This window comes from Tursiops truncatus, chromosome 16, assembly GCF_011762595.2.
Source record: "Tursiops truncatus isolate mTurTru1 chromosome 16, mTurTru1.mat.Y, whole genome shotgun sequence".
NCBI classification, from domain to species: domain Eukaryota; kingdom Metazoa; phylum Chordata; class Mammalia; order Artiodactyla; family Delphinidae; genus Tursiops; species Tursiops truncatus.
Genome location: NC_047049.1, coordinates 3,050,925 through 3,067,321, shown reverse-complemented (window position 1 = coordinate 3,067,321; position 16,397 = coordinate 3,050,925).

Sequence of the window (16,397 nt, the reverse complement as noted above, 5' to 3'; positions counted from 1 at the left end):
GGGTTCTTTTAAACAAACTCTGGTGAACCCGTGCCATTGTATCGGCTGTTACTAGTGCAGGTGCCACCTGGTAGGCGAAATCCTGTTTGTGAAGAAGAGTGTTTCCTGTGCTTGCTTGGTCAAAAGGTAGTCTGCAGAATTCTTTTAACTGCTCATGTCAGCGTGGTTAGGAATTCAGTCTTGACATTTGGACTTGAGTAGACAGAAAATGGAATCATTTTGTTTTCAAAATAGATGGCATGCTTTCAAGTAAATGGACCAGCTAATTAGCTTATTTTCAAATATTCAAATGTACGTTGAGAAGAAAGAAAACAATGAAGGTCCTCTAATATTATTTTCTGTGAAGAATATTTGTTACCTTTCATAGGATTCTCTATTAATTGAGGTTATTTTTCTCTTTTGTTAATTTGTTTTCTTTTAATTCCCATTTTTGAGAAATTGGTACATTTTATCTCTAAGCAACTCATGATTCTTTTCTTTGTCAAAGAGAAATATTGAAAATTCATTAGATAAACATGAAACCCTCTTAAAGTTCTGGTTGTACATTACCGTGTCAGGAGTCACACAGTATTCATACTTCGAGGTGTGGACAGTCAAGGGTTTTATTAAAATACTGTATATCTTTACGAGTACTGTGTTAGGTAGGATCTTACACCTGACTCATATTTCATGAATTTTTTCTTTTTTTTTTTTACTAGAATTGAGTTTGCTGGTGGGAAAGGACCATAAAGCTTAGCTGATAGAAATCAAACTTACCATTGTGCGTTTTCATCAGGTGAAGATTGAAAATTGTTGGGCGTCTTTAGGAGATGCCTGGGTCTTCTAGGAAGGCGGAAGCGTGGCAGTGCCCGTGCGTGGTTCTCCACGCTCCTTCTCTGACGTCCTGTCAAGTTCGTGCGTGATCTCCTGGAGACGCCTGTACACCCGGAGTGGAGGCTCCTGCTCTGGAGACTCACCCAGACCCGCAGGGGATGTTCGGTGGTATTTGTTACTGCAGAGTAGCCAAGCCTGTCCTGACTAACACAGTGTGGGATGTGTGTGTGGGTCTGGAAGGTAGTTGCCAGTCTGCAGAAGTCTAGGCTTTGGCGTGTGTTGGATTTGACCTTGAATACCAGCTGCTACTTACTTGCTGTGCCCTTGGGCTAGTTACTTACCCTCTCAATCTGTTTTCTCATCTGCAAGTAATTTGCTCTACCTTAGGCTTGCTGGGAGGAGTAAATGAGATAATATATGTAAAGCACCTGGCCCAGTGCCAGGCATATGCAGCTAATAAATTTCGTTCCTACCCAGCTAGACCTTTGATAGTCCGTTGGCATGGGGTCACCCATGTAAACGTGCAGAAGTGTTCTTTTTCTGGGGTATTTGCTTTAATAAAAAGGAAATAAATGATCACATGGTTATTTTATTTTGCCCTGTAAAAACGAGTTAAAACAAGGTATGGTTAATGTTTGCCAGAGGTGTGGTGGGATGTGGTAGCTGTCTTTCCCTAAAGACAGCTGCGGCCCAGTCCTAAGGGTGTTTTTCCCCTTAGGTGAAGATATGTGACTGGGGACCGGGCCACCTGCCTTCCTAAATGTCCTGAGCTCCCTGTCACCTGTAACTGACTTAGGGAAAACCGATGTGGGGACTCAAGGATTTGACTCTCCCTTTATTCTTGTCTTTAAAATCAAGTTACATTCTTTTTTTTAAGCAATAAACTTTCAGAGAAAATGAGGCCTAGAGAACAGAGGTAGCGACAGTAATACGCTGACTAGGGAAGCAGTATGACCCACACAGGCAGCCGTACCCAAACGGAACATAAAAATGCATGCAGTCCAGAAATGCACTTTTTCTTTTCATGACTCGACTTCATGTTTCGTTTGTATTTAAAACTGAGTTGACGAATATGAATACAGATGTTCAGAGTTATGGTAACGTCATATTTGTTTATGTGCATGGACTGTATCTCACAGTTTAAAAGGGAGAGCAGTTAATGGTTTTGCCCATACTGCTTGGAATTTTTTCTTTTTCTTTTTTTTTTTTTAAATTATCCTCTAGCTTCTATTCTTCAGGTGTGTAGCTATTTTAGTGTTATGAAGGATGATGGATGATGCTGGAAAGTTTCTTTGGAAGCACTTCTGATACTGTGCGATGCACTTGGAGGTCAGCTGCACTTGACTGATGCATGATTTATCCCGTGTCCCTGCCACTTCCCGAGATAAAGCTGCTGTTTTATCAAAAATGCCAGCAACTGTGATTTAGAATTTATAAACCTCCATTTTCAAATAATTGTTCTGATTACTCTCTGCCTTGGCAATAAAATGATAAAGGTAATTGCACACTAATGTGAGATAGCACCAAAATACAATAAAATTAACCTGAATTAGCTTGACTTGTCGATGGAGAAGTATTTTTGAAATGTAGCATTGCAGTCAGGGAGGGTGATATTATAGCTGGAAGGTGAGTTATTGCCTTAATGTAATACTCGAAATTTAAAAAAGAGACTGTTTCTGTTGAGGGCGATTGAGCTTTTGAAATTCAGTTGAAGTGAATCTTATAATTGGCAACAATAATGCACTTTGAAGGTAATATCTTTTATTGTGTTATGCCTAGTTGCATTACTCTTATTTAGCGGTTTCTGGCTTCAGCTTTTCTAATACTCGGGTAGAAGCAGGCTTGGAATTCTGTCAGATCCAGGGGGCTCAAATGTTTTATTCTCTTTTTAGCATTGCCGCTTGTCTGAAAGTTACGGGCTTATATAAAGTATTTGACGAAATCAGTTAGCCATCAAAGGTTAAGTATTACTGTTAATTTTTTAATAAGTTTAAATAAGGTTCCTTATAAGTGTGTTTTGCTCCCCGTCTCTGCGCGTGTGTTGGGAATTTCCCACTGTAGCCTAGCGGTTTTCAGCGGCGCCTGACCCGGTGTGCCATCCCCACCTCCCGCCCCTTTAGATATACATAGTTCATAACTTTCCCTTCACAGTCCTCAAGTGAAATTCATGGGTCACACCTGTCTACATATGCTACTTAGGAAAAACGTAAAGTAAGATGTCAACAACAGGGCAGTAATTTATAAGAAAGTTTTAGGTACTCAGAACAGAAAAGCTCAGGCAGGGCTACACTAGAAGCGTGACGACATCGGCCCCCTCACAGGTGCCCTCCTGGTGGGGGGGTCTGCACCATCACACCCCACCAGGGGCAGTGGGGCCCCACATTTCCAGAAGGGGAGAGTGTCCCCGTGGGCAGTGATTGCCCCCTATGGCCCTCCACCACCATTCAGACCTCTTTTGTCCAGTCTAGGCTCGTGTGAGGGGTGGGTTTTCATTTTTTTTTCTGACTTGGTAATTTGTATGACATCCAGCAAAGACCGCGGAAGATGCTTTGGGAAAAGGCTGATTCAGGAAGTATCATAGACCTAAGCTAGCGGTGCTGCTGATTCTGGGAGGATAACTCTGGTCTGCTGTCTTCCTAAAGAGAATGCAGAATTGGGAGCAGATATGCCTAGGGAAAATACAACTAGTGGAATTTGCCCAAAAGTACAACCAGTGGGAATTTTTCCAGAAACAATAAGTGGAATTTGGAAAATGTAAGTGAAGTAAGGGGGATTCCTGGTAGATAACGCATCTCTTGCTCTCCCTCTTCTATTTTCTAGTCCATTGATAGGCTGTATATGCTGTTATCTTAGCCTACTGGGCTCCCCTGGTTTAGATGAAAATGAAAACGATATCATACAAAAGGGGCTTTGTGGCTGGCCTAGCACGCATTTCTGTGTCAGAATGTAGGCCTGTCAAGTATCAAGCAATGTGGTGTTGTTGTTTTTTACTTTTTTTTTTTTTTTTTTGCGGTACGCGGGCCTCTCACTGTTGTGGCCTCTCCTGTTGCGGAGCACAGGCTCCAGACGCGCAGGCTCAGCGGCCATGGCTCACGGGCCCAGCCGCTCCGCGGCATGTGGGATCTTCCCGGACCGGGGCACGAACCCGCGTCCCCTGCATCGGCAGGAGGACTCTCAACCACTGCGCCACCAGGGAAGCCCCAAGCAATGTGTTTTAGTGTTATGTAATAAATATCATATAAAATAAAAATGGAGTATTTTGATTTCTTTAACAACCTCAGGCTGAAGTTTTGGTGCTATAAAATTATCATGGAGCTCAGTTACACGATGGTTCTTGGTCTTAATGTGGGCATGCTTAAGCTGATTGATTGTTCACTTATTTTTTGAGGTATAATTGACGTACAACATTGTATTCGCTTCAGGTGTACAACATGATGGCTCGGTACTGGTATATATTGCACAATGATCACCACAGTTAAGTCTAGTTCACGCCTGTCACCGTGGTCTTTTATTTCTTTAAACATGGCTGAGTTGCTTGCTGTCTGTGGCTGGTGGATCCATTCTCTCAGCTGCTGCTGTCTGGGTTTTGCTTGCTCTTGCTTGTGGTGTCGCGTTTCCCTGCGTGCCTGGTTCTTCGATTGTACTGGACGTTATGCTGGAAAAATTTCTCCATGATTTGCTCTTAAGAGTGACGTGGAGCCTGAGGTGCTTCCCAGGGGCAGCGCTGACTACACCAGGGGCCTGGGATCACTCACGTGGCCGGGACCTGAGCTCTGCCTCACCTCGCCGTGGGCTTGGGCTCGGAATTCCTAGCTGTGGGCGGTGTCCCTTCATTAGACCAGTGGTTCTAACTGGGGGCGATTTTGCACCCCCCAGCCCGGGACGTTTGCCACTGGAGACGTGTCTGGTTGTCACAGCCGAGGAGGTGCTGCTGCATCCAGTGGGTGAGGACAGGGATGCAGGTAGACGTCCCACTGCACGTGGGCCACCCCGCCGCAGGTCTGTCCCCAGTGTCAGTAGTGCCACGCCGGCACCATTCACGGAGCCTCTGAATAACGTTTTTTGTTCTTTTGGCCTGAGGTCTTTCTTTTGTTTAAATTGACACACAGTTGATTTACAATATTAATTTCAGGTGTACAGCATAGCGATTCAGTGCTTTTACAGACTATACTCCATTGCAAGTCGTTACTGGATAAGGGCTGTGAACAGCTTGTTTAAAGCCCGGCTGGTTCCCGTCTGCCCCTGCGTCTTCCTCACTGCCTACCCTGTTGTCATCAGTGGCTTCCTGTGCCCTCGTGCAGGATTCTTGTGGGGCTACCTCGGTCTCCTTCCTTTCCTGATCCCCCCTCCCCCGCCCAGCAGCGTGTCCCAGCGTGGTGGGTGGGTTTTCTGGGAATCCCCTACCCCTCCGTGAGGGCGGGTGAATCTCGGAGCACCCGGGTGGCACCGAGTCTCCCCCTCACTGCTTCCTGGACATCCAGCCCCAGTTGTCACGCTGCTCCAAGGGCCTCGGCCAGCCCTGACCTTCCCTCACTCATCTGCTGGACTCGCCATCTCTGTAGCTCTGTGCTCCGTGCTTTCTTTTCCTGTGTCTTTGCACACCCTTTCGCTTCCACTCACAAATACCTTCTTAATCGACCCCTTCCGAACTCCTACCCGTCCTTCAAAGCTCTCCTCCCATAAAGATTCTCTTGGTCCTTGAACTTGTTGTGTTAGTTTGTGCTGTACAGCAAAGTGAATCAGGTGTACGTATACATGTATCCACTCTTTTTTAGATTCTCTTCCAGCCTCACATGCTGTGTCTTCCCCTGGTTGTGTTCGCTGGTGTTTTGATTGTGTTAGTTACCTGGCAGATGGAGAAACCTTTAAGGCCCCGGAAGTAAATACGGATCTGCTTTCAGTACATTTTATCTGTTAAGTTTCAGCAGCTGGGAAGCAGCCTCAAGCTTGTCTTTTTCTTCCACCACAGGTTTTAGGGTTTGAATCAGAGGTAAGACGTTTACTAAACGGCCGGGTTCTAGGTGGTATGTTACATCCTTTGTAGGGTGGTGACACCTCCTGTGCAGTTTTTCTTTTGGGGGAGTCTGCTGTTTCCTCTCTCACTGTCTTGGCTTTCTGTCCCAGGAGAGGCCCTCTGCTTCTCGGGGGCCGTGGGGAGCCCGGTAGCACTGAGCCTGTGTCTCTTCCCGGCGCCTGGTCACAGCCGTTTCCTCAGGACTGATTACCTCAGGGGTGGGGTTAGACCTTGTAGGCGAAAACCCTCTTCCAGGTGACTCACCCCCGTGCAGTGGAGACCATCGATTCAAGGTGAGGAGGTGGGGGAAGCGTCTGCATGGCCTTTAGAGGGTCTGGAGGGGACGGTCAAGCTGAGAGGTTCCCGGAGGGAGGGGGTGGGGGAGAGGTGTTGTGAGGTCTGGAAAGGTAGAAGGGAGGTGAGAGGATGCCAGGTGATCTCTGCGTAAATCATGGTGCTTACCGGGAGGTGAGCAGTACAGGTCTTATGCTTTAGAAGGAGAAGGTCCAATGGGTGCCGACCTCTCACTTGGAAAACCAGATTAAATAGACGTCTCTGGCCAGACGGCTCATCTGATTGAAGAAAGCAAAGGTAACATTTTCTGCCACAAGGAGTGTGTGTGGATATTTCTAGTTACGTATTTCAAGGAACTAATCAGTACAGTGAAATTCTGTGACATCAGGTTGTTGGTCCGGTTATTTCGGGAGAGTCGGTCGGGCAGGCTTTGGTTTGCAGAGGGAGGTGTGCGATTCCCACGTGGAGCCAGAACTCCTGTCCGCCACTCGGCTTTACGAGGGTTCTGTTTGCTTTTTCCTTTTGGGTTGAAGCTTTTGCCTTTCCTGTATGAGATGTTTATCATCGCTACCCCAGAGTGTCTGGAATAGATATTGCCTTAAGCTGTGGGATGAAGTTTATTCTCACGATGGTTTAATTTTTCGTGTGTCCGCATAGCGTGTATGCTCTTGTTCATGGGATACACATGGCAGATCCTGCCCCGTGAGACCAACATGCAAACTCGCATCTTCCGTGCACGTCGTGTACCAGGCACTGCGCACACCTAGGACTCCCACCCTCATTTTTGTTGCCTCTTTCGCTTTTTGTTTTCCTGGCACATTTATATTTCTTTGTACTCTTGTGTTATTATTTCTGTACAAAAAGTTGTGTTTCACCAAGTAGAGAAAATTTTTAACAGTAATAGCAGTTAATTATTTTAGTTCTGGGCTTCCCTGGTGGTGCAGTGGTTGAGAGTCCGCCTGCTGATGCAGGGGACATGGGTTCGTGCCCCGGTCCGGGAAGATCCCACATGCCGCGGAGCGGCTGGGCCCGTGAGCCATGGCCACTGAGCCTGTGGGTCCGGAGCCTGTGCTCCGCAACGGGAGAGGCCACAGCAGTGAGAGGCCCGCCTACTGCAAAAAAATAAAAAAAAATAAAAAAATATTTTAGTTCCAAGTTGTTTAAAATTGACAGAATTACTAACTCTTCAGCTCAGTTCCACTGTAGAATGATTTAGAGACACTGTAATTGCTGTTACTTTTTCTAGTTGATCCAGAGGTGACTTTAGACATGTAACTCTGCTCTGAAAGACAGTCTGTTTCTCTAATTCTTATCTGTTTGGCTTTTCCTCAGTTATGTATGATTCTGGGATGTAAAGTCTGCTTGGTTCATTGAAATCTATATGTGTATACTTAAAATTTTTTTAAATAGAAAAAGAGCTTTTTCTGTCTACCAGCTTTTGATAAAAGTGTGACACTAAAAAGTGATTGCAGAGCAGCAGTTGAGAGGAAGAGGAGCAGAGGGTCTGTGCGCCCCAGACTGGGTGCCGTTCCCGGGGGGGTGTGTGTGTGTGGACAGCACCCTTGGGTGCAGGGCTGGAAGGGAGCTAGAGCCCGTGCAGGCGCCCCGGTGCACACAGAGGGCTCCCCCACACGCACGCCCCGGTGTGGCCGGGAGGCAGTCCAGGCCGCTGCCCTCAGTGGTTCTGCCCAGAGAGACCCCTTTTCCATCTCCTTGGAAGACCACAGGTGACCAAACCAGGGCTGCCAAGTGGGTTCAGCCCAGAAGAGGAAGTCTGGGTGTCATGTGCCACGGAAGTGATTCCTTGGTGAATGTTTTTTGGATATTTCGTAGACACTAAAATATAATACAGTTGTCAAAAATGTGGCCCCGTGGGAAACTACACATCTTAGGGAAAACGCTAAAACTGAAGTGTGAGGATGGGTGATACATTGGAAGAGGTGGTACAAATTCTATGTCGTTCTCCGCGGTGCCCGTCTCAGTAGCGTGAGTTTGTGGGTGCTGGCTCCCGGGGCAGGGGCACCTCCCTGGTGCCTCTCGCATCCGGAACCCTCTGCTGGGCACGGGGTGGCTGTGGAAACTGGGGGGTGTGGGGTGCTGGAGCCTACTGCATCTCTGTGGGGCAGCCAGGGCAGCCCTGAGGGTGCTGCAGGACGCTGGTGCTGGTGGCCACGTGAGGGCCTGGAGGTGCCCTGTGGAGAATCATCTGAGCTGATGAAAATATGGCGGGCACCATGTATGCTGGGGAGGACGCTGGAGTTGATGTGTGAGAATGGGTGAAATAGTGGGTATATTGGAAACATGGCCAACAGATCTCAAGCTCTGTCATGAATCATAGACTTGCTGGTTATTTCAGTTAGTTTAGTCATTTTATTGATCTGTATCTCATATGAGCCAGGGAATAATTTGAGGAGGTTTACAGTCATATACATAATTTTAAAAATGAAAAACATGTAAGATATAGATGAAGGCATTAGGCACAGGAAATAAGGGCAGGGAAATAAATAAAGCTGGTATTCCGAACAAGTGGCACAGCTTTTCTATAAAATAGCTCAAAACGGGCCAGATTTTAAGCAGTGAGCTTCTTAGTGGCCAGAGCAATGACGGGATCCAAATTAATTGCTGGTAAGCATCACTTAGGTTCTGACTTGACTATTCTAAGAAAACACGTGCACCTGGCTGTTTTTGAAAGCGAGATGGAGACCTTCTCCAGAGATATTTGGGGCTCAGCGTGAACAAAGAGCAGCAGACGTGGTTAGCGGGAGGCTCGGTGCCCCCAGAGGTGGGACTAGACACCGTTTGCAGGGTTCTAGAGCCGCCTGCAGCATTGGCGCCACGCGGGAGCTGGTTCCAGCAGCACCCGGGCCTGCCCCCTCCTGCCGGGTCAGCGTCCGCATGCCCCAGGCCCTGCGAGTGGCTGCCCCAGAGTGATCGGGTTCGTGGGGTGAAGTCCTCCCCAGGGCTGCCTCTCTTTGTGGCATTTGGGTTTGGCTGTGGCCAGGTCAAGGATTTAAAGCGGGCTCTGTCCTGGGCGTGTGGCTGGTGAGAGAGGGCAGCAAATTTGATTTACTTGAGTGTCTGCTCTGCAGAGACAAGTGTGCCAGGGCCTCGGGGGCGGCAGGAAGGAACAAGGCCTCCATTCTGCCTGACAGACCTCCAGAATGAGGGCAGCCAGGTGTCAGCAGCCACCCCCAAACTCCATTCACTGGAGCTGTCATTTGCTCAGTTGTCACAGGTTCACAGGTTTATGGGTTGCCTGTAGCGATGCTTATTAATGTTTTCTTTGTATCAACTTAGTTCTAGTGTAAACACCTGCGTCCGCCTTGTCCTAAGGAATTCCAGTGAAGACAAGTGTTTGATACATATTCATTTTATTTTTTTCTGTTACATGTTAATTGAATCCATAATTCATAAACTCGTATCTAAACGAATCTCACGCAGTTCAGCACTCTAGTCAGACAGCCCCATCCGTTACCTGTTCCACGGGGCTCGGGAAAAGTCCCTTTCCTGTCTTTAGCCTTGTGTTTTTCATCAGAGAAATGCATGCGCCTAATTCACAGGGCTCTTGTAAAGATGAGAGAAGCAGCATACGGAGCGCCTGGCACACAGGAAATGCAGGAGTGGTCAGGAAACGACTCGTCCTGTTATTAGATTGAGTTGTGGGTCAGTAACGCGAAAAGAAAAGAAGTTGAATTATAGTCTGTACACTTCTCAGTGTCCTACATGGAAGAAGTATGTTTGATAACTTTTATAACAAGCATTGGCGAGAATGTGGAGAAATCGGAACCCTGTGCATTCATTGGTGGTGGGTTTGTACTGGGGCAGCCGCTGTGGAAAACAGTATGGCGGCTCCTCACAAAGTTAAACATAGAATTACCATGTGATCCAGCAGTTCCACTCCTAGGCATAGACCCAAAAGAACTGAAAGCAAGGACTCGAACTGTTATTTGTACACCGGTGTTCATAGCAGCGTCATTCAGCGTAGTCACACATTGGAAACAACCCAGATGTCCATCGAGGCATGAACAGATAAACCTCAGAATATGGTCCATCTATGCAGTGGAATGTTACTCAGCCTGAAAAAGGAAGGAAAGTCTGGCACAGGGTACAGCGTGGATGCATGTTTTAGACGTTACGCTCAGTGAAACAAGCCAGATACAAGAGGACACGTACTGTGTGATTGCGCCTGTATGAGGTGCCTACTGTAGTCAGATTCACAGAGATGAAAGTGTGGTGGTTTCCAGGGGCTGGGGGAGAGGAGAGGGGACGTGGTGTTGAGTGGGTGCAGAGTTTCTGTTGCAAGTGATAAGAAGGTTTCGCGTCCGTAGTGGTGATGGTCACACAGATACTGTGAATGTGTTTGATGGAGCTGAATTGTACACTTAACACACATAAAATGCTAAATATGTGTACTTTGCCACAATAAAGAGAAGTACATTTGATAACTTTTAAACAGAAGGAACATTTGGGATGCTGTGTCTATCACACCTGGTCACAGGCTCAGCGTGCCACCCAGGTCTCCTGGACCCACACCTTGGACACCATCCCTGGGCAGGAGGGAGGGCGGGCACCACCCAGAGCATTGCTGTCCCTGTGGGTGAGGGAGGTGGGTCTTCAGGTGGGCTCTTCGTCAGACCTTCGGGGACCACAAAAGCAATTCCAGAAACTCTCCCAGCCTTGGTGTTCCATATAGGAAAAAAAATGAGAAATAAAATGACCTTGTAAAGGACGTCATAAAACAAGGGAAGGTGACAATCAGTGTTTCCACCAGGATGCTTGTCATCACCCCAGCGAATAAGTTTGTGTGTCGTCTTCTTCTGGACGGGGAACTTCCCAGCTCCACCGGCTCTTACCTTGTGTCCTCTTTGCAGTCAGTGTGTTCCAAATCTTGTGAATAGTCTTCTAGAAAGGGAGAAAATGGCAGTATCTTTAAAAAATCTTCGTTAAATGTTAGTTTGCTTGCTAATAGATAAGGTACTTAGCATTTAAAGGAGTCGTTAATTATCAGAGCGTTTTTTATTCTGTTACAGCCTGGATTTTTCTTCTAATTCAAGTTACCCTTGAAATTAATGTGGCAGATCGATAAGCTTTTCATCTGTGAATACTATCTGAAGAATTCAATCTGTTGTAATTTAGATAAAATGTATCAGCTAAGTTCTGTAGCACGAAGTTTTACATTTCTGCTAGTTTTTGAAATACACTGTAGAGATTTTCCTCATGGTAGTGGGAACATATGAGAGAGAGATGATTACATCAATCAATTATTTGAACAAAGATTGGGTATAGCTTACATATGATTTTGTAATAATCCCTATTTCCAAGGAAAAATATTTGCACAATACTTAGTCACTTTGTCATTTGTAGATAAATTGGTTATGCGGGCTTCCCTGGTGGCGCAGTGGTTGAGAGTCCGCCTGCCGATGCAGGGGACACGGGTTCGTGCCCCGGTCCGGGAAGATCCCACATGCCGCGGAGCGGCTGGGCCCGTGAGCCATGGCCGCTGAGCCTGCGCGTCCGGAGCCTGTGCTCCGCAACAGGAGAGGCCACAGCAGTGAGAGGCCCAAATTGGTTATGAGTTGGTCTTTGTTTTTATTGAAACATAGATTCTGTGTGTAAATGTGGATTTTATGTGTATCTTCTCCATGTGTATGACAAGTGTCTGAAATCAGTCAACTTGAGCACAAATGATTTTTCTATATTAAACATTGAATTTCATTTGAACCTAGTTTGATCCCACGCCTTCATCCTACAGTGAGCAGAGCCCAGTAGCCAGAGACAGCCTCGTCCTGCCCCTGTCCTGTGCGGCCCGGAATTTCCTGAGCCGGGTCAGTTACTGGGGTGCCATCTGACTCTAACCTGTCCCCAGCCCACTGACACTGCCCGGCCCAGGGACAGACGGGGTTGGATCTTTGCTGGGAGTTGGGGAGGGGGGATAACTCAGGGCCAGAGGGATAAAGGGGGTTCAGAGACCTGGCTGTGCTATGGCCCGTCATCCTTTCTGGGAAGACACGTGTGCAGGGCGAACGCGAAGCCCACGCTGCTGCCTCAACCACGCGTTGGAGCCCAGGATGGAGGGGTCATGGGGGTCCCGATGTCCCCCGTGGGCGCTGAGAGCTCACAGTACAGCCGGGAGATGGTTCCACGTGGGTGAGATGTGTGTTGCAGAGGGGAAAGGATGGGAGCTTGAATGCCTGTTGGTGACCGCACTGCTGCTGTTGGCCCCGGAGCTGGGGCTGAGGAGGCGTCTCCAGGAGGACCACATATGCCTCTTTGGATGAGCCGTGCAGACGGCCTGCGGCGCGGGTGGGAGCGCACTCTTGTTACCGTACAGCTGTGGGAACGCGAGTCCTTAAGCTGGCTGGTAAAAGGGAAGTTGGTGCCTTAGTAACAAGTACAGCTTCCCAGACAGGGCTTCATTTGTGGGTGAGGGAGCAGGACGGACTGTGTGTGCAGGTTCTGGATCTGGCTCGGCGGCGTGTACCCTCCAGCCTGGCCAGCATTTAAGCCAAAAGTTCGAGACCTTGACATCTTGAATCATTGTGTGAGCAGTTCGACATCAAAGGGTAAAAAGTTCAGTGTGAGAGTGGGTGAAAGCGGGTGTATCCTGCAGGACCTTTCTCTGTGAAGCAGAGTCGCCTGTGCTGACCGGACGGGCCTCTAAACGACAGGTACGTTTGTCTTCCAAATAGAAGCTTGAACGTCCCGCTACCGAGAGATCCGTCGTAAGTGAGCAGAGCAAAGCAGGTGTTCCTTGATGGGTTTGTCTTCTTGCCTTTCCTTTTCTTTTCGTTCATGAGTGACGGTGGTCAGGGACAGACTCTATTCCTGTGGCCCCGGCCGTGCTCCTGGATTGTAATGAGGGTGAAGCAGTGACTTCCTTGGCACTTACTCACTTCCGTCCCTTTTGGAAACTCAACCAGATTTTCACTCTTATTTTGATGGGTCCCTAAAATGCTATACACCCCTAGCAAAGACGGAAGTAGGCCATCCGCGACAGTGGGGACCTTTGAGGATTTACAAAGCATCAAGTATAGACAGCAGCTATTGGAGCGTATGGGGGTTGGAACCTTTGACAGTTGAACCCCGAGTGGGGTTAGCAGCAGGACTGCAGCTGGTGCTCGTTCGCTGGTCGCCTTTCTGGTATGACCCCCACACCTCCTCCCACTTAAGGTTCACGAGGGGAGAGGCTCGCTCCCGCGCCACCCTTGTGCCTGCTTCGCCTTAACGGGCAGTGCCGCCCCGGGACGCTTCCCTGTCTGCCTCTTCTGGCTCCTGGGCCACAGAGGCCTCCTGAGCATGTCTTTGGGTGTCCTCGGCGCCGCTTTGGTAGGTGTGTGTGGGCTCCTTCTGTTATTTCTCTGCTGCGGGCGGGCGTTGTTAGGTATGTGGGACCCTGCAAAGCCAGACGCCTAGCCTCAGAAAGGGTTCTCAGGCTCTTGTCGTGACCTTGCCCAGCTGTCTGTCCAGCGGCCGCCCGCCGCCCAGTGACACTGCTGCCTTGCCTTGTGACGACCCCCGGCTGCTCCCACACCTTTCTCCACCTCATTGTATCTTTTGGCTGCTAAGTGCCTGGCCACCACGTTGCTCTTCAGTTCACACGAGAGAGACGGGGACGGCAGGCGCCGGCATGCGCACACGGACGGAGGTGGTCTGGCTGCCCCACAGGCTGGCAGCCTGGGGTTGACTTCCCAAGGGGCCATGAGTAGCGCTGCCTGACCCTCGGGTAGCCCCGACTGTCTCGTCAGTCCGCACGGTGTCCCCATCACAGAGGAGGAGACGGGGCCGGAGAGGTTGCCGGCTCTGCTTTGCTCTCTGCGGGCCCAGCTCTGTCCCCGGTCCCCTGGGGAAGGCGTGTTCCCCAATCGAACTTAAGCGCCGCAGCCGGGGACTGACGCTGAGTGGGATCTCCCTTCAGGTTTCCCACAAAGGTTTTCTCCAGCTTCCTAATAGGATGCATTGTTTCTGTCACCTACAGTGAGGATGGGACCCTGTTAGGAGGATGCTGTAGCAGATGGAGCATAATTCTGGCACATGCCCACCTTTCCCGCCTGCCTTATGACTTCAGCCCCGAGCACCCCATTGGAGGGAGGGCCCACTCCACCCCTGTGGCTGCAGCAGGTTTCCTGTGCCAAGTCATCAGGCTGGAGACCACCGCGGCCACATGGTGTGACCTGGGGCAGCCCCTGGGCGCCACCCCTGGGCGTGGCTTACACACCAGACACACTGGTGTCAGTGCCCTGGCTCCATACTTGGTTTATAACACTAGAAAACAAAGAAAACCCCCTACTCTGGGAAATCTACCATCTTCCTTTTGAAAGCATTCCACTCTGTTTACTTCTTAACGGATGAAATATGTAAAGATATCTTCTAAATTTTAAAGTACCAAACACACATGGAAAAAAGGCCAAGCGTGTATCATGTCAGCTTGCGTGCTTTGCTGAGGATCATGGCTTGGCGCATGGTCTGTTCTGCAGGGACATCCTGCCCGGTTCTTTTTATCCTGTTACTGACTGTCCGATGCTCCACCTGAGGCCGTGCTGATTGACAGGTCACTATGATGTCATCTTTCTGTAAGCCCTGGACTGCTATAAATTATGTTTTAAATGTTGTAATTAAGATTTTGAGACGACTAAACTGTCTTTGAGGGGAAGAACCTGTCCCCTTCTCCAGAGAGATAATTAATTCTTAGAGTATATGGGGTTTTGAAGAATTTACTGTAAGATAAAAGACTGGTATTTTACTCTTGCATTTATTAGTATTTAATCAAATGGAAAGTGCACTTTTGGTCTGGAAATCTTGGCTTCAGCCACAGGATTAGACTGAATTATCGTTTGAAGAGTAAAAGGTATAGAATTATATGTTCAAGTTATCAAGCCACTGATAGGTTTTGGGCATAATGTAGCTAATTCAGAACATAAAATTTCTTGCCTTGGGTTAATGGTTCAGAAGCGGCGCACATGTCAGTGGCTGCTTGGCCTTGTGGTGGGGATGGCGTCTGTCCCTCCAGGAGCCTTGTGCCGTCAAGGCTGGCTCGTTCCCGGCCGCCGGAGCGTATCTGGAACACAAGGCTCTTCCATTTTGGGATACAAGTCATCAATCACACCGTGCTTCTCACCCAAGAATCGTTTACCGCAGAAACAGCGTGCAGCTGACTCTTTATTAGGGATAAAGGGGACCTAATCCTGTGGTCCTTAGTGGTGGCCGGGCTTAGCACTCCTGCAGACTAGTGGCTGGTCTTTCTAAGCCAGTACGTAAGAAATTCCAGAAGACTTTGGTAACCACATCTTGCTTGAGGTTGCGGTGTCAAAGACAAGCGGGTGAGCACGTGGGAATCAGCGTGGTCTTGTGATTTGTTCGTTAGCAGGTGGGAGAGAAGGATCCAGCACCACCAAACCTGGGACAGGCTGATAATCACTTACGTGCATTGAGGTCAGGAGGTGGCAAACTTTTCCTAAAACGGACTGGATGGTAAATAGTTCTGGCTTTGCAGGCTGTGTGGTCTCGTCACAACTACAGCTGACCCTTGAACAACATCGGGGTTAGGGGCCCCAAGCCCCCTTCCCCCTGCACCCAGTTGAAAATCTGGGTATAACTTACGGTCAGCCCTCCGTATTTGTGGTTCTTCGTCTGCGGATTCAACCACCTGAGGGTCGTGTAGTCCTATAGCATTTACTGTTGGAAAATAATCCGTGTATAAGTGGACTCTGATGGTTCAAACCTGTGTTTTTCAAGGGTCAGCTGTACTCACGAGAACTGCCATCGACATTACAGGATGAGCCTGGCTACATTTAGTGAAACTGTATTCATAGACTCTGAAATTTGAATTTCGTATCACATGTACGAAATTCGTATCACATTTCGTAACACATGTCATGAAGTGTTTTTCTTCGGACTTCTTCCAACCGTTTAAAAGTGCCCTGCATCCCACCAACCCCTGATCATTGTCAGGTGCTCAGGTACCCAAGCTCTTCACCCACAGGTGTCCCTACTCTTCACTCTCAGCGCTTCTTGCCCTTGAGCACCTTGCTGAATTTGCAGAATACACCCGGGGAAATACTGATGAAGCTGCGAGGGGAGGAACGGGTTGCATCTGGGCCAGTGGATCCTGGCAGCTCCCTTGCTTCGGGCAGGGACGTTTCTGTAGGTCTCCCCGAAAGCCACGGTTGATTCCCATTCCAGGTGTGGGGATGCCTTCCTGGCCATTTGCCGGAGCCCTCTCTGAGGATTTCAGTGGAGCCTGTTATGGAATCTGGATCTAACGGTATTTACTGTGCTG